The 24697-nt window shown below is 39.5% G+C and overlaps 1 protein-coding gene across 5 annotated transcripts in view; it reads left to right on the top strand.

The window, feature by feature from the left end:
- CTNNA3 (catenin alpha 3) overlaps nucleotides 1–24697 on the top strand; it is an 889777-nt gene that overhangs the window by 265398 nt on the left and 599682 nt on the right. The window lies entirely within an intron of this gene.

The following is a 24697-nucleotide window of genomic DNA, read 5'->3' as shown; positions in this document are numbered from 1 at the left end:
AGTGGGGGGTGGGGTGGGAGGGAGAAATACCATGGGGAAATAGTTTTACTTTGTGTAATGACTCATCCATTCCCAGTCTCTATTCAAGCCTAAGTTAATTGTATCCAGTTTGCAAATTAATTCCAATTCAGCAGTCTCTCGTTGGAGTCTGTTTTTGAAGCTTTTTTGTTGAAGTATAGCCACTCTTAGGTCTGTGATCGAGTGACCAGAGAGATTGAAGTGTTCTCCAACTGGTTTTTGAATGTTATAATTCTTGACGTCTGATTTGTGTCCATTCATTCTTTTACGTAGAGACTGTCCAGTTTGGCCAATGTACCTGGCAGAGGGGCATTGCTGGCACATGATGGCATATATCACATTGGTAGATGCGCAGGTGAATGAGCCTCTGATAGTGTGGCTGATGTGATGGTATCCCCTGAATAGATATGTGGACAGAGTTGGCAACGGGCTTTGTTGCAAGGATAGGTTCCTGGGTTAGTGGTTCTGTTGTGTGGTGTGTGGTTGCTGGTGAGTATTAGCTTCAGATTGGGGGGCTGTCTGTAAGCAAGGACTGGTCTGTCTCCCAAGATCTGAGAGAGCAATGGCTCGTCCTTCAGGATAGGTTGTAGATCCTTGATGATGCGTTGGAGAGGTTTTAATTGGGGGCTGAAGGTGATGGCTAGTGGCGTTCTGTTGTTTTCTTTGTTGGGCCTGTCCTGTAGTAGGTGACTTCTGGGTACTCTTCTGGCTCTGTCAATCTGTTTCTTCACTTCAGCAGGTGGGTATTGTAGTTGTAGGAATGCATGATAGAGATCTTGTAGGTGTTTGTCTCTGTCTGAGGGGTTGGAACAAATGCGGTTATATTGTAGCGCTTGGCTGTAGACAATGGATCGAGTGGTATGATCTGGATGAAAGCTAGAGGCATGTAGGAAATGCAAACAGATGGACATCATACCGAAAGGACTGAAGGTAAAAAATGCATTACAATCTACATACCACACAGACTATGCTGACAGCTTGTGCCACACACTCTCAAGGAAACTGCGGAACCACCTGATCAACATCCTCTACCGCAAACAGGGAAAGATTAAGAATGAGCTCTCAAAACTGGATACTCTCATAAAGAACCAACCTTCCACACAAACTTCCTCGTGGCTGGACTTTACAAAAACTAGACAAGCCATTTACAAAACACACTTTGATTCTCTATAAAAGAAAAAGGACACTAAGCTATCTAAACTACTATATGCCACAAGGGGCCACAACAATGGTTCCCGTAACCCACCCAGCAATATTGTTAATCTATCCAACTATACTCTTAGCCCAGCGGAAGAATCTGTCCTATCTCGGGGCCTCTCCTTTTGCCCCTCCACCCCCACGAACATGATACAGTTCTGTGGTGACCTAGAATCCTATTTTCGACATCTCAGACTCAAGGAATATTTCCAACACACCTCTGACCAACATATTAACCCACAGAGACCTTCCTGCCAACACTACAAAAGGAAGGATTCTGGGTGGACTCCTCCTGAAGGTCGAAACAGCAGCCTGGATTTCTACATAGACTGCTTCCGCCGACGTGCACGAGCTGAAATTGTGGAAAAGCAGCATCGCTTACCCCATAACCTCAGCCATGCAGAACACAGTGCCATCCACAGCCTCAGAAACAACTCTGACATCATAATCAAAAAGGCTGACAAAGGAGGTGCTGTCGTCATCATGAATAGGTCGGAGTATGAACAAGAGGCTACTAGGCAGCTCTCCAACACCACTTTCTACAAGCCATTACCCTCTGATCCCACTGAGAGTTACCAAAAGAAACTACAGCATTTGCTCAAGAAACTCCCTGAAAAAGCACAAGAACAAATCCGCACAGACACACCCCTGGAGCAAATACTCACCAGCAACCACACACCACACAACAGAACCACTAACCCAGGAACCTATCCTTGCAACAAAGCCCGTTGCCAACTCTGTCCACATATCTATTCAGGGGATACCATCATAGGGCCTAATCACATCAGCCACACTATCAGAGGCTCGTTCACCTGCGCATCTACCAATGCGATATATGCCATCATGTGCCAGCAATGCCCCTCTGCCATGTACATTGGCCAAACTGGACAGTCTCTACGTAAAAGAATGAATGGACACAAATCAGACGTCAAGAATTATAACATTCAAAAACCAGTTGGAGAACACTTCAATCTCTCTGGTCACTCGATCACAGACCTAAGAGTGGCTATACTTCAACAAAAAAGCTTCAAAAACAGACTCCAACGAGAGACTGCTGAATTGGAATTAATTTGCAAACTGGATACAATTAACTTAGGCTTGAATAGAGACTGGGAATGGATGAGTCATTACACAAAGTAAAACTATTTCCCCATGGTATTTCTCCCTCCCACCCCACCCCCCACTGTTCCTCTGATATTCTTGTTAACTGCTGGAATTAGCCTACCTTGCTTGTCACCATGAAAGGTTTTCCTCCTTTTCCCCCCCCTGCTGTTGGTGATGGCTTATCTTAAGTGATCACTCTCCTTACAGTGTGTATGATAAACCCATTGTTTCATGTTCTCTGTGTGTGTGTATATAAATCTCTCCTCTGTTTTTTCCACCAAATGCATCCGATGAAGTGAGCTGTAGCTCACGAAAGCTTATGCTCTAATAAATTTGTTAGTCTCTAAGGTGCCACAAGTACTCCTTTTCTTTTTGTGAATACAGACTAACACGGCTGCTACTCTGAAACCATTGATAAGATGTGTACAGTAGTATGTTGGAATAAATAACACGTACATTGTTCTGTTTATTTAAATGTGGTGCATTAAATTAATTTAACTAACACAAATGAACAGCTGAATGGCTAGTAGTTCTTTTGGGGTCAGCCACAGAATGTCGTATGATGACTGCAATCATAATGAACATTCAACTCAGTAAAACTTTAGAAATCCAGGACCCCACTCCAGTATTTAAAGGGGCACTAAATTCTACAGTGCTATGGCTTGAGCTGAAGAGCTGTTAATTTATAAAATCTATTTTCTCTCGGCAGTCATTATCAACACAGTCATGTGCCTGTGCCACATGTGCCAATGCATGAGAGATGCCCCTCTCAAGTTTGTAATTCTTGAGATAACTAAATTTTCTTAGGTTACTTTGCCAATGAACTGGCATTCCCTGGGTGTTTCTTATGTCCCTTGGAAAAGTTGTAAAAATGGCTCTGATTATTGACGTTATTGTCCAGAGGCAGCATTTCCTCTCTCTGGTGAACAGAAGACCTAGTGAGAATTATTGGGATGGAATTATTGCAGTGAGACCTGGCACACAACAGCGAAACATGCCAAATAAGGGTTTCCTCCCTCCCAGCCTACTATACTGGGAAGTATGGGAAGATTGTTGGTAAGTATGTAAAAATACATTTAGCCATCTAAGGTGCAGTACAGTCAATTTTATATGAAGTGTTACATTTGTTGTACACTGCTGAAATGTGTGGTTAAATGTAGTGAAATACATATTGTACACATACATAAAGTAGGAAGTTCTAAGAACTGGGAAAGCTGTCCAGTCTCACACTTATGTCTTCAAAGTGTATCATAATGTGACCATCCTGGTTTTTCGTTAGCCTTTACCAGTCCCCTTCTCAAACAGCCTAGATATTTTTTGGACTCCTTTTCTCTGAGTCAGTTGCTTTCCTTGTTAATGTATTCAATATGTTTATCACCCTTTGAATGTAGTTGTAGTTCCTGAATTCCTTACTGATTCCTGGATTACTATATTGCGGCCCCTAGCTTTGAATGTCTTACTGGTTTTAAAAAATGTACATTGACTTTTGTAACAGGGTAGCAGGTTTTAGGAATACTGGGGCTGCTCTTCTGAGTTACGTTAATACCAGATGCTAGAACCCTGCACAGAGGTGCAAAATTATTTTTGTTGATTTACTTTGTCAGAACAGCTGAAAGTCCAAAGCTTTTACCCAGGAAGAATAAAGGGTTTCAGCCTCTCTCAGGCAGACAAGACCAGGAGTCGAGACAAGAGAGGTCCTGTAGGAAACAAATGTCAGAACAGTTAAGCTCAACAGAATTCTTAGGCTGACGTTTGTTTTGTTGTTGGTACAATTAAAGTAAATATCAAGAAGAGCATAAGATTGTATGAGATTGCATGTGTTAGGATATAGATATTCAGGCCTGTCTGTAAAGGCCTATACTCTAAGAATTTAGGTTTATTCTTATCACTTGGTTAGTTAGAGAGGTATAAAAGAAAGAATCAAAATCACGTCTGCCAGTGTAAGAGCCTTCTCTTACTGTGGCAGTCTGAGGCCCTGTGCTTAGGCTAAGGCCTTTGGCTAAGCAGCAGAGGCAGCCATAAGTTGGGAAGGGAACGGTCACATCCTCACATTCCAAACTAGTCACATTGAAATCAGGTGTTATTGGGCTGTTAGGAATACAATCCTGTCCTGATAATGCCTATCGCCTCCAGAGAAAGGGAAGTGCCTAGAAAATGTAAAAAGAAACTTAGTTTGATAGCATCCTGTCTGGCAAGAACTCACTTATCAATAGCTGGGATGTGAAATCCTCACTTCTGTATTGTTTTGTCATTATAGTTCCCACTTTGCTATTGTTTGTCTGTATAATCTCTGTTTGGTTCTGTGATTGTTCCTGTCTGCTGTATAATTAATTTTGCTGGGTGTAAACTAATTAAGATGGTGGGATATAATTGGTTACATAATCATGTTACAATATGTTAGGATTGGTTAGTTAAATTTCAGAAAATCATTGGTTAAGGTATGGCTAAGCAGAACTCAAGTTTTACCATATAGTCTGCAGTCAATCAGGAAGTGGGGGTGTGTGTGGGGGAAATGGGAACAGGGTATGGGGGTGGGGAAATTGGAATCATGTTTGGCTAAGGACGGGAATGGTACATTTCCTTCTGGGAGGTTACCAGGAGTCTCTTGATCATCTAGCACCAGCATGGTCAGCGAGAAGTTATAGGGCACACTGACCTTGGGATTGTTAGCTTGGTCAACAATGGTAACATCCATTGTTGTAGCTCCTGGTGCTAAAACACCAGCTGTGTTGAACTGCAGAAATAGTGGGTTATGATTCCATTCCTGAGGGCAGAAGATAAAAGGGCCCAAAATATTTTCTGATCTTAGCTTGTTCCATTCATATGATTTCCCCATTCTTGCCATGGGAAAATCAGCTGTCCCATTCCTTATTGCTAAGATACCATCTGGGCGTAAAAGCATATCAAAGTGCATTAACTAACTGTTAATGTGCATCAACAAGGTCCACATAGACAATTAGAGTTCAGTAGACTAGTTCTGGGTAGATTCACACCAATTTTCTATGAACTAAATTTTCATGTATACAGACCCTACGTGTGTGATAGGCTCTTCCATGTTTTCTTTTCATATTGTCTTGTACTCTGAGAGTCAGAAGCACATCACATCTCTGAACATACAGCAATTTCAAAATAGCGTAAGCAAGTCTGAGCCCCACATTTGTTCCATAAAAGTTCAAGGGGAAATGGGCCACAGGTGGTCACAATGGTCATGGAAAGTAGCAGTAAGGCTAAGAGGGGTTTAGTAACTGAACATCCATTCCCCTCAAAAGATCAGTTCTTATTTTACCCCAACCCAGTTAAACCATCCATATTCATCAGTGCAAAGCTGTATGTGAAACCTAAAACCACAACGCTGAAGTAACGCGAAGTAATTTGTTTCCACACAAATATAATTTTAATATTTCAGGCCTGCAGCTAAGTTTTTGTTCCCTTTTATAATTAGCTGAATATATATTTTCAAACTCTGCATAGTAAAATTCCAAAATAGAGAATGATGATCAGAAATCCAGGAACTCATCCGGTCAATGCAGTAAAGAAATTAGAAACTGAAAAAATATGAAGGTTAAGGTGAGTCTTAAACATGACAAATAAAATGTTTTGAATACCAAATAATTTATGCAAAATGTTACAAATCTGAAGTGCTAAATAAATTACTGATACAATGTACTCTATTTTGACATTTTGTTTACACTTAAAAGATAGTGAATGTAGAGTCGTTGTATACAATATTCTAAAGGTATTTTTCCTATAATAGTTGCTGTATTCTTTTGTACAAACAATTGAACTGCAATTTTAAATTTAAATCTTATTTTGTGAAGGCACACTAAAATATGTTGGGCAAAACATCCAAAAATAGACTTGTGGTTATATAATTTCTCTTTATTTTTTAAAAAGTTGCTACTACTGTACAAAACACTTTTTTGTTTTAACCCTTGGAAGGCTCTTGCATTCCTTTTCTATTTTTCACTGTCAGCATGGCATATTATTTTTTTAATCTATGTAATCTTTCATGATTACCACATGAGTGTATTGTAAGAAATGTTGTCTCGGGATTGTGTTTATAGAAGCCTTGAAGTTTTAAAACAGAAGAATGACATTGAAGATTTCTTCAATTCATAGATTAAATGGTAGACATATTATGAACTCATAGAATTATTATAATTTGATTAATTTTTTTGTATTTCGAGTTTTTTTCATAACTTGATCTATTGAAGGGCTATTTATCTTTACCTTTTGTTCTAAATTATTTTATCTTTTTAACGAAGTGGATGTTTTCTGCTTTTGAGTTTTTTATAACTTTAACCATTAGAAATGCTAAGAGTAGTATAGCTCTTCACAGAAAGGACAAATAATGGTAGGCCTGATCCCACTGAGGTCAATGGTAATTGACTTCAATGGCAGTAGGTTTTGGCCCTCATAAACTACTTGTCAACTTCTGACTGTGTTTTCAAAATACTATGTGGGAGGCAAGAGGAAAAGTTCTGATTTTTGTGTGTGCGCTCATGTGCGTGGCTCATCCTCAAGACAGTTTTGAAAATGAATCCTAATATGTGGAATGAAACCTTAAAATAAAAATCAGATGCATCTGAGGTGATGGATGATTTCTTTCAGTGCAAATCTTGTAAAGAGACAGCTGACTGTTATGGCTACCCACCCATTTTATCCTGCAGTACAATAAAACTTAACAAAACTGTATCCTTGTCAGTTAACCACGGCATCTTGTAAGTGTATGAAACCTTATTGCTGTGGTTACTGCCTTTGTCTCCAGTGTTTTTTTATCCATGGTTCATTTTTTCTTTAATACAGTACTATACAAAGGAATAAAATAATGAGTCATTCAGAAATGTGTTGTTAAAATATTCCTCTTTATCGTTACATTTCACTGCTTTAGAATTAACTTTCACAGGCTGTTAATTCAAGGCAACAGTTAAATCTGAGAAGAACTGTTAAAAATTCTGTGATTTTTGTTTTCATTTATAAGAAAAACTTGTCTATGTAATTGAAGAACTTCTTACAAGTTTGAATTAAACCCTTCTTTTAGTGAATGTATTATTTCTGGTACAAGTAGATAAAATTCTACACAGTAAGCATGGTAAAAATTGTGCATGTTTTGCACAGCACAGAATTTTAGAATAAAGTTTTCTGGGCACAAAAGCAGTAACAAAACTGTCCCTACAAAACTGAGTAGCAGAATAACACAAGAAATAATTTTTGTTAATTTAAAACTTTAGAAACTGAAATTTGTAAAGTGAGATGTAATTCAGTTCTGGTACTGTACATACCAGCTGTTCTCAGTAATTGAAACTTTACAGTATGAAAAATACATTAGATCTGTACAGTTTTTACAGGTAGGTAGGATGAGTTTTGAAAAAAGATTTGCTTTAAGGGTCATACTCTGCTTTATGTCAAAAATACTGCACAACTTAGCTAATTACAAATTGTAGACTTGAAACAATTCATGTCTTCATGTATAACTCTTGGTTCTCTTTTAATTAATCAGGGGTTTCAGAAACCATTTTAGAACATCTTCATCGTTTTGTCCTTCAAGTTACATAGGTTGGTTGCAGCCCTCTGTTACAAATGAAGTCAGTTAAGCTAGCTGCTGACTGTGTTCACTGATTCTTGCGGCTGTTGTTATTGTGCTGAGATCCAGATCAGTCTCTAGGTGTGTTTCCATTGTTTCTTCCTGTGCATTAGATTCATAGGGCTTATGAGCAAGGAGTTCATGATGTACACCACAGTAACTTATTGTGGGTTGGTCATAGGCGAGAAATGTTGACACATTCATAGATAAAGGTATCTGGGGAAAAACGGATATGAAAAATAGACAGTTAGCAAAAGACATAATTAACTTTTGTGATGTGAATTTGATGGTGATGAAAGTGAATATCTAAAAACATTGGCTAGAGCCAAGAATAGTGTTTCCCCTGAGAACTTCCCCTCACACCTTTTGCAAATGCTCTTCAGACCTTACTGGCATCATCTTTGATGCCTGGTGCTGGGCCTAGGGATTTGTTTGTGAAATTTTGTGTATGGCAGAGGAGCCATATAACCTTTCATAATATATTTAGCAAATGCAAAATGTAAACCACCAAAAATGTACAGGAGACGGGGAAGAGACGTTACCGAATTGGTAAGACATGGAATATTTTAAGTGGGATTTACCTGGCTGCCCAACTGCAAATAAGTGACTAGTGGACATTTCCAGACTGTATCAGATTTTATAGCAACTTTACAATGTGGATAAATATCTACTACAGGTTACCACTTTATTACTATTTATGACTTAAGGATAGATTTGAATCTAGCCGGTTTCCACAGGTGAAAGACCTGTTTGAAGAAATAGCTGCATTTCATTATTTTTACCCCTACAGTTGGAGCCTCCCCTCACTTTATTTCATATAAATTAGGATGTCATTTAAATTTTTTCGTGACTATTTTCATGAGGATTTCAAAGAATGTCATATATAGTTATCACAAATATATTTTAGAACCAGAGATGAAGAGAATATAGACCTTAATTATAAACATTTCTACTAGCAATTCTTTCTCGCTAATAATATAAATCTGAAGGATGAAAAATACAAAAAATGATTATAGTAAAATGGTTGATATGAGTAATGCATGTATAGTATTTTTTTAAAAAAGATTTAGTCAGCTATCAACTTGCATTTTATGTATGCCACAGAGAACAGCTTGTAGATTTGTCACTTTTATTGTTCTGTTTCTGCTCTAAAATAAACCTGTTTTGAAGCTTGACTGGAACTTTATAGAACTAAATATAAAGACAATTCCAACACAGAGACTTATATTTAATGATGGCTGCTATTGACTGAGTGTGATATTTTTAAATTTTTTTAATTCTAAAAGCATTCCAAATATTAATTGGTTGAAATAATAAAAAGCATGAATGTTTCTCCCTTGCAATAATACCTTGATGTACTGGGGATGCTGTATTTTAGAATAATTTCAACAAGAGGACAGGGTTCAGAACTTGTTAATGTGACAGAGCAGTAAAATTGACCACTTAAAAATGATTTTTTTTTACCAAATTCAAAGAATCAAAATAAAAAGTCTCTTTTAAAGCATATTTTTAAATCTTATGCAACTCATCTATAATGCCCTGTGGTACATACTTTTTGTCTATCACTCAAAAGTGTTGGTTGATCCCATATATATATATTTTAAGTAGGGCTAAAATAAAATCCTGCAGTCATTAGCCTTTTTGTAAGGGAGAGCATGAGTAAAAACTTGGCGCTGACTGCAGAATGCAAGCCCCGATTCAGTAAAGTATTTAAGTCCCACTGATTTAGAGTCTAATTCAGCTCCTAGTCTTTTTATTAACTTCCACCTTGGGAATAGTGAATTGAGAATGGTCCTTAAATGATTCCTCAACATTTAGATGACATTAGGAAAACATGTAAAATTAGACTAATTTATCAATTTACAGTATTTATTCTCCAGTCAGATGTAATTCTTACTATTGAGGAGAGTGATTTTTCCCTTTTTTTTATACTCTGTCACTATCCTGTGCTTGTACTCCTTATGTAGACAAAACTTAATTAATTCAAGCAATTCTGCATATGCTCTGTTCCCTAAAGGACAGGCAACTTAAAGTGCAAAACATAAATATGGAATTGAATCTTAATAGAAATGTCTTCATGGTCTCTTAGATTTTAATGAAAAACATATCCTTCCTGTGTCACTCTTTTTGGTTTTTGTTACTAGTGCAGTGCTGTGATACTAATTATCCTATATACCTGTGGATGCTTTCACTATCATATATATGTCTAATCCTTTTCTGTGAACATTGTTAAACTCTTGGCTTAATTGATCCCCTTCCTGTTCTTTAAGGGATGATCAGACTTCTCTGGTTCAGTTAGGTGGAACCCAGCTAAGGGAATTACCTCTATGGCATCTTTGTTTCCTCCCATCACGAGACTACCTCCCTTAACTGAAGGTTCAGAATCTCCAATTCTGAGGTGGGCCTTCTCTATAGTATTGCTATATCTGCCACACTAAATAATCTCATCTCTCTCTCTCTGCTGCACTTAAAGCAACTCTGGCTTTAAGCATCTGTGCTTGGGCCCTGGGAGCCACAAACTGCTTCTACCAAGTGTTTACATGTACCATTTGGCCATAAAGCAAATAGAAGTACTTTTTTGCATTGGGCAGGGGCTAGTCCTCCCTACCTGATTAATTTGCTATTGGTGTTCTAGTCTAGGTCCATACTTAATGTGGGCTTTGTACTCTGTGGTTATGTACTAAGTTTTAGCTTTTAGTTCTTTGAGTGAGGGTCCCTATGTGTAAACCACTTTGGGGGTGCACATACACCTAAGATCAGAACATTTTTATTTGCAGTTTTGATGCTGCCTCATGCTCTGAACTGAGGGCATAAAGGAAGGCACAGACCACTTCTCTAAGTCCTTTCTACCACTCATGGTCTGATACAGAGCCCCTCAGTATTCACAGCTTCACTAGCATTCCTTAGTGGCCTTCCTGAGTGCTATCACCTCTTTCGGAAGAGTGGGTGAGCCCAAGGCCCTTATGGTGGACCCTCCCTTCATGGCCTTTCATAAGGATAAGGTTTCTTTGAGGTTACACCCCAAGTTCATTCAGAAGGTTCCCTCCCAATTCCTCATAGTTCATGTCAAACACCTGCTCGTTTTCGAGCCTAACCTCACATTACCATTCTCTGCATGTCTGTTGAATCTTAGCTTTCTTCCTGCAAAGGACATGACCCTTCAGTCTCCAAGACTTGTTTCTATCACTTAATGGATGATGGGGAAGCAATCTCCTCACAAAGACTTTCTAAATGGATTTCAGGTTGTGTCCTCCTTTTCTATAAACTTGTGCAGACTCTTTCACCTCAAAGTGTCAGGGTCCACTTGGCAAGACTTTTCTTCAGGGTGTTCCCCTCCTGGAGATCTGTGGAGCAGCACTGTGGGCTCTGTGCATACCTTTGCTAGACTTTACACCTTTACTAGACTTTACATACAGGCCTCTTCTGTGGACATAGCCTTCTACAGTAGTCCTGCAGTCTGTGGGGTAGCATTGTTCCTCGCACACTCCACCTGTATGAATACTGTTTGGGAGTCACCTGCGGTGGACCATTACTCAAAGAAAAATGAAAGGTTACTTTCCTTCAGTAAATGGAGTTTTTTGAGATGTGTGATTCCATAACCCACCCTCCTTTTGCTTTGCTTCAGATCTTTTCCAAAGGTGATTTGTGCTAGAGAAGGAACTAGAGAGGCAGTTGGTCTCTCCTTATGCTCTCAGTTTGGCATCAAGGAGGCTCAGGATACAAGCATGGGCCAACAGGTGCTGCTAGTAAAAAAAAAATCCAGTTTTAGGTGTATGGACACCCCCGCAGTGGAATGCAGGTAGGGAATCACACATCTTGAAGAACTCCAGTTGCTGTAAGGTAAGTAACCTTTCTTTATTCATTTATTACATTTAATCCAATGGACTTTCTCTACTCCACTAACAATTTATTAAGCTGTCTACCTGAAGTGCTGAATTGCAACTCAGTCCTAACTCCCCTGCCTTTTCTCTGTGCCTTGCAGTATCAAGGGCGCCTCAGCTAAAGACTATATGCTTACTAATTAAATTTGTGTCTATATCTAACCAGTTCAAAGCATGAGGACTTTACACCCACATGAAAAGAAATCTTTAAAAAAATTATGTGTGTGTAAGCTTTAACATGACATCATTCCTTTTAAGGTTCATTTTATTTGTGAAGCTTGGGGCACCCAAGGGACAAGCAAGTGAAGTTACCACATGAGAACTAGAATAAATCTGTAATGAATCCACAGTGTAAACTCCCACATATCGTAGTCTTGAGAGTCAAGTAATCCTTGATGTGGAGAGATCACCCTTTTGGAAAAGTGAGATGTAATTCAATCAAACACTAATTCTGTCAGCAGAGGGTAAATATTTGTTGAATTATTTTGCACTGTAGAAAATTACATTGTCCTGGACCCATGGGCAGAAAGACAAGATGGAAGGCACGTGATTTAATTAGGCCACATCTTGAATAACTTAATTCATCTGGGAATCATCCAGCAATAACTTGTATAGTGCAAATCATGATTCCTTCCTTCATCATTTCCACCTGGTAGAGGATTGTTATTGCTCCACAACAGCTGGTCTCCAGCCCGTTGTTGAGATCCCACAGCTCTCACATAAGGGCTGGAGAAAGGGAGTTGTATCTTTGTAACCCCTAATGACTGGAACAGAAATCCCATTCCCCAGCTTCTTTGGAGGATATGTTCCCTTAAACAAGAAATGGAAATAAACTTATCAGGAAACCGAATGCTCTATGGAATGAATACCTGCATTGGACACCAGTCATAAGGAGGCATCACCAAATATCTTGGCTGCCTCCTCCCAGCTTAGTTCCCAGATAATTAACAATTCCCTCCTTAACATCAGCCAGAAATATATCTGCTTCCTGGTCAGAGAGGTGTACCCCAACATCCCTCAATAACTCAGATACTAAATATAGTTTCGGTAGGGTAATTACTGATCCTCCCCATTCCCAATGATTCACTCATTTGGCCTTGTCAACCTGTGGTGGCCTTTTAAATAAATTGCATTTTATCTTTAAAAAATTTAATTTTTCTCTTGATGACACATTAAGATTAGAAAACATTTTCATTCTATAAATTCTCAAACGTGTTTAAACTTAATCAAGAATTTAATTATTTCCATGTGTTATATGACAGAAGTGAGTTATTCCTTCTGTCATGTAAAATATCAGGCAGGCACTAAGTGAATGATTTTAGAAGTGGACCATAATTGTTCAACCATTCCTAATAATACTTTTCAGTATTAAGTGGCATAATGATTAGATTTAGAAAAAACATCAAATCCTGACACATTCTCCAGAGTTTGGGAACAGTTTCTCAGCACAGCAGAAGAGCTGTGGTTCTGCTGGAAACAGGTAAGGTGCTAGAGGCCTCTGCAGGTTGTGAGGAATATCCATGTGCCATGGATTATAGCTCCACAGGGGCTCCTGGTGCAGCATTAAGTAGGGACAGGGCTGGAGGATCTGCCACTTTGTGGAGGGCAGCAGGGACATAAGGGCTGAGGAAGCCAAATCTCTTTGATGCAGCTGTGGATTGGCTTACTGACAGTTCATGGTTTCAGGGAGAGGATCCCCCATCACTGTCTGCCCCTGCAGGATCTCTGATTGACTTACTCAGGGCTTGTCTACATAAAAAAATAGCCACCAAGAATAATTATTCCACACTAGCTTGTGTTGTGGATACTCTTATTCTGCAATAAGGGTATGTCTACACAGCAAAAGCTGTACATGGGCTTGAGCTTGAATCCAGCTAGCACAGGTAACAATAGCAGTGAAGATAACACAGTACAGGCTTCAGAGTGGGCTAGCAAGCTGAGAAAGTACCCAGGGTCCATGCTGGGCTTTTACTATCTGTGCTGAAGCCCGTATTGTGCTTTTTTCACTGTTGTTAGCTGGATTCAAGCTAGCGTGGGTAGTCCAGCCCATGCACAGAGTTTGCTATGTAGACATACTTTGTGTGCCTTTGTGCTATTTAGCTTTAAGCCACTTTTGGAAATGGATTGTTAAATTACCAAAAAAAACAAACCCCAACCCCAAAACCACAACCCTCAAAAAAACCACACAACACAACCCACTCAGTGCAAAATAAATGTCCACAGGGGAGTGTGGAAGATCTATTGTGCTTTAAATTCATGCACCCTAGCTTATTTTGCAGTAGTGGGGGAAAGTTTTGCCCCTAAATTGGCTTCATGTAAACAGAGGCCAGATGGAGTTAACCAATTTATACCTGACCCAGAATCTCCCACAGTTTCAGGTAAATGTCAGGGTACTGAACGGAGAAGACAAGTTGAAAAATAAGTGCTCAGGGGACCACCTAACTTAACATTAACTGGGCCTGTAGGAATTTGTTGAAAATCCCTGTAAGGTTAAACAGGGACGATGCAGAAAAAAGCAGACATCTCAGCCCCACTGCCTCCAGCTGCAGCCTGTTCCCCCCAACATGCACAGCCCACTCAACAAGAAACATTCATGGAAAGGCTTCTTTGGGGCGAGGAGGAGGGAGAACCATGTGACTGTGCTGACGCTCCCTTGTTCTCTGCCCTTTGGGCCTATTTAGTCAGATTTCTGTTCCTTTTTCTCACAGAAGCAGAAGGTAGCATATGGCCCTCAATTCCTTATGCCTAGCCACACTCCTACCTCCATTTGGAACCCAGACAAAATATTATACAATCTGGCTTCCAATGCAAGATACACTATTACCCATATTTCAGTTGGAATTGTTAATGCAGAGAAATTTAACACCACATCTGTCAAGACAGATGAAAACTGTGCAGGATAATGCAGTTTATATAATTAAAATCTGTGCCTATATGTTGGAAATAATACTTGAGGCCCAGTGTACATTTTTGAACAGTTTTTGCAGTTGGCAAGTGGTACCCTTAATCTGAATAAAGCTGTCTATCTCACCCACAACTGTGGATCTGAATATCTGGCCTGGTGCATATTCTGTACCTTTGTTTTATGAAATTTGTCTGATGTATTTAATCAGTTTCATTAAATTGTTTTATTCAATTTTATTTTATTGGTACTAGCAACGTTAGAATGAAAGTGAACATAAAAGGGGGAGAAGAAACATTTTAATTTTCTTTGCCCTGTAATCAGAGGGCATGCTGTTTACAATAATGGTCTCACCATCCTTTCCCCACTTATGTCTTCTGAGTGGGGCCCTGGTGGCTTTTATCCCCCTCTCGGAGGTCTTTGTGGGTGGATAGCTGGTCCGATAGCACTGCTCCCCCCTTCCCTGTCTAATGAAAATCTCAGGGTAAGGAGACTTCCAGATCTCTCCATCTCACCCCACAACTCCAGGTCAGGAAAGCACCATTACTGCTGCTAACTCAGCTTTGTTTGGTAACCTTGGGCTTTTGCAATTTACAGTCCTGGTGCAGAGATGTCAGCTCACACTGCATGGTAATTAGACACAAGAAATATCTGTCATGATAGCTTTACATATTTTCTTTCCCGTTATTGTTACTTGTTCTGATTCTGTTATGTGTCTAAATATTCTGTTCTCTAAACAACCGGTTTCTTCTACATTATTAATTCAAATAAGAAATACTGCAGGCTTTGTGATGATATATTTCATCCCTTGACAGCAATTCTGGAGTAAAATCCACTGGATTGTTTCATTACTAGTGGAGTGTGAACTTCAAACTCTTTGGAGTTTAGATTCAGATCAAGTAACAATCCAAATGGCAGAGGCTTATCTTAAATTTACAGGAAATTTAATTTAAAGAAAAAAGAAAAAAAATGGGCCATCTTGATTATCACTTCAAAAGTTTTTTTTTTCCCCTGGTGATAATAGCTCTTCTTAATTAATTAGCCTCTAACAGTTGGTATAGATACTTCCACCTTTTCATGTTCTCTGTATGTATAAATATCTTCTTACTATATGTTCCATTCTGTGCATCTGATGAAATGGGCTAAAGCCCACAAAAGCTTATCCTCAGATAAATTTGTTAGTCTCTAAGGTGCCACAAATACTCCTGTAATTTTTGCTTAAATTTACAGTTCTGAAACCTTAACATTCCAATTACAGTTTAGGGGAGCTCCTGTCCTGCAGGCTGCATTTCATTGAATAACACTGAGTTCCTTTAAAACAAAACAAAAATATTCTCTTTTCCTATAAGGAATGTTAAGACCCAGCACTGATTTGAGCTAGAGAATCAGTACATTTTATATTTCCAAGATTAAGATGCAAAATAGACATTCTTTTGAAAATTCAAAACTACTTTGTTCAGTCCTGATCAGAAATATTGTCCAAAGAGCTGTCATTGCAATATTTCTGCACTCAGAGTTTGGATTTCAATGGAGCCTGAAAATACAAAAAGAAAAGGAGTACTTGTGGCACCTTAGAGACTAACAAATTTATTAGAGCATAAGCTTTCGTGAGCTACAGCTTGTGCCCAAATAAATTAGTTAGTCTCTAAGGTGCCACAAGTACTCCTGTTCTTTTTGCGAATACAGACTAACACGGCTGCTACTCTGAAACCTGAAAATACAAAGTTGCCTAAAAATTAAAAACAAAATTACACATCTGGTCCCTTAATACACCTTAGACCATGCATGAGGAATTATGACTAGAAATCTTTTCTGCTGCTCCTGGCCTAATCCAGATTTTGGGAGTCCATATGCATCTGCAACATGACTAGCTTTCACTGCTATTCACACTGCTTCACAGCTGTTCACCTCACTATACATTTGTTTAGGTAGTACTAAGACATAAATTACCCTGTTCTTTCAGCCTACCTATAGAGGAAAGGTAAAAGTAAGAGTGGCTTAAAGGAGGGCAGAAGATAAACAAAGGTCTCTTCAAAGTGGAGAGAAAAGAACATACAAGGGCATGGGACAGATCTATGTTGGTGTCTCCCTCTTGTGAGTGAATATAAATTGTGGAGAGGGCTGAATACAAAGTGTGTGAGAATAGACTAGGGTGAGTGAGTGTGTGTATGCATGCATATGCGTATATGTATTTGGGGAATGAGTATGTTGAAGAAATTATGAGGCGTGAAAAGTAAGAACATGGGGTTTGGGAGAGAATGTAATATGTGGAAACAAAGATGACAGGGAAAAAGGTAGAGAGAAGACTTTGGAAGTCTTAAAGGAAGTCAAGATATACAATGAAAAAATAGAGGAAGTGGAGTGAAGGATGGAAAAGAGAAAGAGAAGAGAGATCAAAAGCAACAGAACCACAACAGGAAAATTATGAAAATGCTAAACTAAAATGCTGGATGAAGGTTTCTAACCATCAGAAGAGTGACGTTCTGGAACTGCCTTCCAAGGGAGAAGTGGGGGCAAAAAACCCAAATGGCTTCAAGACTGAGCTTTATAAATTTAAGTAGTGGACGGTATGATAAGATTGCCTACAATGGCATGTAACTGATCTGCGACTGCTAGTAGCGACAGATATTGGCAGTAGCAAATATCTCCAATGGCCAGTGATGGGACACTAGATCAGGAAGGCTTTGGATTACTACAGAGAATTTTTTCCATTTTCTGGCTGGTGGGTCTTGCCCACATGCTCAGGGTCTAACTGATTACCATATTTGTGGTTGGGAACATAGGCGCTGACTCCGTGGGTGCTCTGGGGCTGGAGCACCCGTGGGGAAAAATTAGTGGGTGCTCTGCACCTACCAGCAGCCAAGCTCCCCTCCCCCCGCCTTACCTCCTCCCTCCCTGAGTGTGGCATGTCCCTGCTCCTCCGCCTACCTCCCAGCACTTCCCGCTGCCAAACAGCTGTTGGGCGGCACTTAGGACCTTCCAGGAGGGAGGGGGGAAGAGTGGGGACGTGGCATGCTCAGGGGAGGAGATGGAGAAGAGGCTGGGCAGGGGCGGGGACTTGGGAGAAGGGGGTGGAATGGGAATGGGATGGGGGTGGGGACTTTAGGGAAGGGGTGGATTGGGAGCAGGGTGAGGGTGGTACAGGGCGGGGGTGGGGTCAAGCACCCACTGGGAACAGTGGAAGTCGGCGCCTATGGTTGGGAAGGAATTTTCCCCTTGGTCAGGTTTGCAGTGACCCTGGGGTTTTTTCACTTTCTTATGCAGCGTGAAGCACAGGTCAGTTGCCGGTTTAAACTAATATAAATAGTGGATTCTCTGTAACTTGATGTCTTTAAAGCATGATTTGAGGACTTCTGTATCTCAGCCAGAGGTTATGGCTCTACTGCAAAGGTGGGTGGATGAGGTTCTGTGGCCTGCAATGTCCCAGAGGTCAGACTAGATGATAACGATGGTCTCTTCTTGCCTTAAAGACTGAGTCTATGTGACTATTATTTAAACAAAAATATAGTGCTCAATCTTTCTTGCATTTAAATCAATAGGAGTTTTGCTATTGACTTCAGTGGGAGAAGGATCAATCCATGAATTGAAATTAAGTGCATTTTTGATGACACTTGTGAGGAATATTGATTGTCCCAAATGAACACCATTAAAGTCTTTATGCTATGCCACCAGGTATTTAGTTTATGCCATATATTTAACATATTTTAAAAAGGTGCTAGAGAGGGTTTTTTAAAAAAAAATAGATGGTTTTTTTCATCTCCTGTCTGTAAAACCAGTCTGCTTTGGTTATCATGACTAAATTGAAACAGGCTTTGGAGAAATAAAGACCTAGATACCAAACTGATGGGTTTATTAAAAAGGTAAATACTAGATTAGAAAAGAACTATAATGAATCCATTTTAGAAACCTCTACAAATCATCTACATTAATGTTTTTCCCATAACATCCTGACTTCAGTCTGTGACCTACCATGTGAAAGACAAATTTTGACTTCCAATGGGAAACCTCTCAAATCCTATCTTTCATAGTTCATTTTTTATCTCTAAGAAACTTCACTTGCCTTTCTCCCTTTCAGCCTTCACCACCAAAAGCCCTGCCCCTCACAGAAAAGCAACAATCTCGCCAACCACAGTCACTCTCACGTGATTTCTGAATTCTTTGCTTCCTCCCCAATTCCCCTGCTCAACCACATGTCTCCTACCACCTCTCACATTTCCAGATCTCTAGAGCACTGCAAATCCATAAATATCCACTTTATACCCACAGATATCCACATCTGCGGATCGTGGATGGCTGTGGATCCAAATTTTATACCTAAAACCCTGCAAAGCTCCACTAGATATTCGCATCTGTGGATGCAGATATCTGTGGACCATTTTTGCAGATCATGGGTGGATGCGAATCCAAATGTTATATCTAAAGCTCTGCATTATATCCACAGATATCAGCATCTGTGGATATAGATATTGGCGGATCATTTCTGCAGATCTTTCCTATTCTTACCACACACTGACCACTCCTACCTATTTCTGTCACTTGTTACCTGTTTTCTCAGCCCTCCCATTCCCCACTCACCTCCCTGTCTGACTGACTCATTCACTCAGCACCTCATATGCCCACGTCTCCACCTACATGGTCCTTCGTTTTACACTTCTCTCCACCCACTTCATGATCTGTGTCTCCCCCTCTCACCTTCCCCTTCACACACTCTCTCCAGCTGCCTGTCAGGGCCCTGCTGGAAACTGTCTGCCCACCTACATCTTGCCACACATTGCCCTCTCTCTCTACTCTTTTCCTCCCCACAACCCACCATCAATGGGTCATAAACTCCTGCCCTGTCCGCTATATACTGTAGTTACTTCTCACCCCTCATTGTGAACTGTCTTTCCCCAGTCCTCTCCCACTGCACTCTGCCCTTCTGGCCAGGCTTTCTTGCTTAGAACTATCCCTCAGACCGTCTTCTGCCCCCCTAAACCCTCCTTGCTGTGAAGTACCTCCTCAGACTTCTCCAGTGCTCAGTCCCTCCCACTTCACATCTGTAAACAATTGTCCCAACAGCACCCCCCCCATCTTACATCTATCGCCCTTCATTGCCTCTTGCTGAGAACTGGCCTCTTCAGATGCCCCACATGCTTTTTGCCCATCCCATTACTGGCATCTGTAACTCTCAGCTTCCACTTTACTACCCTCTGTCAAGTTTAGACCCCACCCTACCCTCACTGGGATTTGTGCCACTCTGCTATTCCCTCTTCACTGTCTTCCATAGGTCCATTCTGAGGTGGAATTAGTGTGTGTGTACACTATGTGGCAGGCAGTAGTTTCAGCAGGAAAGGAAGTAGATGATGTTGGTGAGGAGGTCAGTGTGAGAAGGCTTTGTGAAGGATGGTTTTTAAGGAAGCATTTAGAGGAAGAGAATAGTTGGCACATGAGGAGGAGGCTGTTCTAAGCGTCAGAGAAGAGGACACAAACCAAGTGAGAAGGATATTAAGAGACAAGGTAGGAGTGGGATTAGGCAGGAGTGCAACAATATCAGAGCTCATGTGTTTTGAGTGTATGTGATATATACCAGCTTCTTGACCTTCCTGCTATTGACTGCTGTTCAAGTATTCATCCATACTATGTTAAATTATACACAAAAAAAGCCCTAAGAGTCAGCACCTTTCTCAAATCCAACTACAGTAAAAAGGGCAGTTTTTTTGAACTTCAGACTTTTGGAGCTGTCATAAGGCATACAATATTGGGACTGATTTTCAGTTTTCTCAAGTACTTACCTAATAAATAAAACATGTGTAATAAAACTTGACTCTAGTTCTGACATTCTACAATGAAATATTTTAAATTTAAATGGTATATTTCTATAATATGTTTATTAAAATTATCTTCAATGAACATTCTCTCTGCCTTCCACAATTTTCCTTGCCATACCTCAATGATTGTTTCAAATTGAAACAGTAGAATTCTAATGAAAAGGAGAAACTAACTTGCTGATATTTTTTCACATTGCTATAAGATAAAAAGAAAACATGTAATAAGAGCCTAGTCCAGCAGAAAATGAGACTCCCGTGCTGCTGGGCTATAAATATTTAGTGAATTCCTGGATTCACTAGTTAGTGGCTACTTTTGTTTCCGGAGGGAGAGAGTTCCTTTTAACAAATACTCCAGTAAAGATCCAAAAGCATTACCTCCTATTGTTTTATTGTGGTTAATTTGGCCTGTAGTATGCTGCTCGGTATGAATACGAAATAACCCTTCTTTTGCAGAACTTTGGATCCAGAATAGGTTAACTTATTGAGGGACTTGTTCCTGCATCTGTGTGGGTGACGGACTTTGCCTATGTGGAATTCCTTATAGGGTTAAGGCCTTAATTATAGTTGTAAAGTTCTGCATATGTGTAAAATATTAAGACTAGCCAGTGACAGAAGTGGAAATAAAACTCAGACCCTCCTAGCTCCTATGCCTGTGTTGAAACAAAGTTACTTTTGAGCATCTCAGTTTATGGCTATGCTGTATTATTCACTGTAAAGGGGTCTGACTTTCAGAGGGTAGGTGGCTCAGCATAAAATCAGGCCCTTGTAATGTGTTAATAATTGAGGTACCCAAAAATCACTGGTCAACTTTGAAAATCTTGGCCTATGGCTTTTGGAGAATGAACATTGTTTCATGTTACTTTTAACTACATCTCTGTATTTACAACTTTTTAAAGTCAAAATTCCAAAAGGTGGAATAAGTCAAGTTATACTGAATCAATTGGAGAACAATTTTGCATCATTGTTAAAAAATGTTTTCATGAATTTCACCCAGCTTTAGTTGTACCTTTAAAAAGAAAAGAGAGGCTGTCGTTTATTTTCAGTTTTACAGTGAATTATTTCCAACCGGTTCAAGTGGTTACTAATACCTTTCCAAGAAGTGACAAGGTGGGTGAGGTAGTATCTTTTATTGGGCCAACTTCTGTTGGTGACAGAGACAAGCTTTCGAGCTGTACAGAGATCTTCCTTAGCTTGGTGTAGCTGGAAAGCTTGTCTCTCTTGCCAACAGAAGTTGGTCCAATAAAAGATATTACTTTGCCCATCTTATCTCTCTAATATCCTGCAGCTGACATGACTGTAACAACACTGAATTGTGAAGGATTGTAAGTAGCTTCCATCCAGTAACAAGAATGATCCTTTAATACACAGTAATTGTAGTGCTTGCTGTGGAGAAGAATTGGTATTGTTTTCCATGCAGAAGGCAAACTTTTCCAATTTGACCTATGGGATTTTGTGTGCACAGACTAGATTGTCAGTCAGCTTGGCTTGAGTAAAGTAGTAAAGAGTTTTGAATAGTCTTTTGTGAATGCGTGCTTGTATGCTATTTGTTCCCATCATTTTTCTCTTTTATTGGATATATCTATTTATTGCATCCAATACCAAAGTCTCTCTCTCCCACTGCTCCAAAGACTTTAATGTTGCTCTAATTTTTTTCCCATGCAATAAACCAGGGCTTTAAAATAGTGTCACTGGGTTGCACATCCTCTGCTAGGGTTTAGTAATTTTTCAACTCCAGCATATTAGTCTTTGGTTACTGTGCTCTTCCCTCTTAGAATAGGAACAGCATTTGCAGGTACAGTGGCAGATAAGGAAGTAGAAATCAAGCACTCATTTATACTGAGTATATATGGCCCAACTCTCTACAGTCATGTAAGGCCCATGGACACTGTAACAGGGGTGGTCCCACTCCATAAGGGCAAGAGAGAGGGAAATCTAGCAGAGGATAGGTCCTTGTGCCACCGGAGTGCTAAACTGTGTTCCAGGGGCCTCCATCTGTGTAAGTGCAAAATGAGATTTTGGGGCTATGGCCAGTGAGTTTGCAATCACAGTGCAAATCTTCAGGGCTGTGGGAGCATTCTTGAAACCCCACAGAATTCCCCTATGCAGAGCTGGTTTGTCTGGGATATGTGTAGGGACAAGAATTTGTCTCTACGGCAACAGAAATGGCAGCTGAAGCAGATGAATTTTAAGCTCATTCTGAGGGAGCTTAATTTCCGATGTCATGCTTTGCGTGCTCTTTCAGTGCCTGCTTCTATCTTCGTGCTTAGTGATACTGCATAAATTCAACTTTAGGTCTTGCTTGATTAGTTTATAAAGTAGTAACACACAGTATTTTCTCTGCCAGGTCACTGCTTATCATAAATGTTTTGTCTCTTTGTGATGCAGAGAATGTAGTCACCACTGTGTAAGCCTGAAATATAGCTTTTGTATCAACACATGTGGCAGTGTACTCTGATTCTGAGCAATGTATGATGGGAGATGTTTTCTTTAGAAAGAAGTGTATGCAATTACGTTCAAAATTAAATGTCAACATTTTTGAAATTCAGTGTCTAAATTAAGGCATCTAAATCCATATTCAGCTTCCTACATAAGTGCCCTAAATATTCATAGGTGCTGGATACCCCCTTTGACTTCAATGAGCATTGTGGGTGACTATCTAGTACTTTGGAAAATGAGGCCATTTTTCATTGAGGAACCTTTCCCTAATTTTAGGACAATAGAACTTGCCATACTGGTTGAGTATGATCCATCTGATCTAGTATACTCAGTCTTTGACAGTGATCAGTACCAAATGCAAGAAACCCTGAAGTGGGCAATTATGAAATATACAGCCCATAGGGGAAGCTTCTTCTGAACGCCCTCAGCTAGAGATTGGCTTATGCTTTTCAAACTTTTAGGTTTATTTTTAGGCATCCAAGATTGAAAATATTGGTTAATGACTGTTTATCCCAGTATTCATTGGAGAGAATTTTTTAAAAAGACAGCCTATTTCCCATATTGTGAAAATGAAGTTAAACATTTTAATTACATCATTTTTATTATAATTTGATAGTCTGTCTATGGTGAATGTGACTTTCCGTTTTCTTTTTTAAAAAAGGAAAATTGGATTTCTTTGTGATTCAGTTCAGTGAGATGTTTATTTTCATAATCACTAAGAAATAATGTTAGCTCTACATTATAGTTCAGGAAATTAAGTATAGCTATCTGCACTAAAACACAACCCCCCAAATTTGAGTCCAGTTATGGTTTTTTTAGAGTTCCTATTCAGACTTTTTATGTCTGAAAAGGAAGCAAATTTGTATGCTGATGACCTTGAATTATGCTTTCAACTATGTAGATTCTTTGCTATCTCAATGACTCCCTCACAGCGTACCTCAGAGAGTTCTACAAGTGCAGCTAGATGTATTGTGCTAAAGTCTGAGAGGTGCTGAGCACCTGAAATTTGAATTTAAGAGAACAGGAGTTGCAGATTCTTGCTACCTCTCAGGATTTGTTGCCTGGCTGCTAGACTTTCAATCTTGCATGTTTTCTCCTTCTCAAAATGTGGAGAGAGGTAGGATTTCCCTAAGGTCTTCTGTTCCTCCCATACAGAATTTGGCATTCTTGGGACAGGAACAAACGTTGTTTTTAATTGCCTTGATTGGATGCTTGCCTTTAATTGCTGTCCAGTTTGAAAATGAGTTAATTTGTGTTTTATTTACAATTAATTTCTATCAATGTATAGAATACTAATCAGTTCTAAAAATAGGAGTCAGCCCTGGAGAACTGAGTATTTTCTATGCCTTTTTGAGAATAAGGAGAACCCAAGTTTAATCTCTTCTGTAGATTTTATAAGAATTGTTGTGACCTTCTTTCAAAATTGCAATGTTTAGGAATAATGTGTAGAACATATGCAAAATGTCTAAGTTATTATCATGTCAAACACACAGTTATACACTAAATAAAGCAATAGTGCTTGTGGCATGCATGTCTAGACACTGAGCTTCTCTTTATTTTTAACCTTGTCAACCTTCAACTTTGAATTTTTAAGATGCCAGCAGCTTTGCTGCAATTTTAACATTAAAACTGCCAACCTTTCACATGAAGTACCAAAACCGCAAAAGAAATAAGATCAGTTATATGTTTGCTGGTTTACTATATGTACCTAAAAGGAAAAAGCCAAGCATGAATAGAATAAAATCATTTTAAAAGAGTATTCATGAGC

The sequence above is a fragment of the Dermochelys coriacea genome, chromosome 7 (genome assembly GCF_009764565.3).
Source record: "Dermochelys coriacea isolate rDerCor1 chromosome 7, rDerCor1.pri.v4, whole genome shotgun sequence".
NCBI classification, from domain to species: domain Eukaryota; kingdom Metazoa; phylum Chordata; order Testudines; family Dermochelyidae; genus Dermochelys; species Dermochelys coriacea.
Note: the sequence above shows the minus strand (reverse complement) of the source record. Positions and strands in the feature narration are given on the sequence as shown.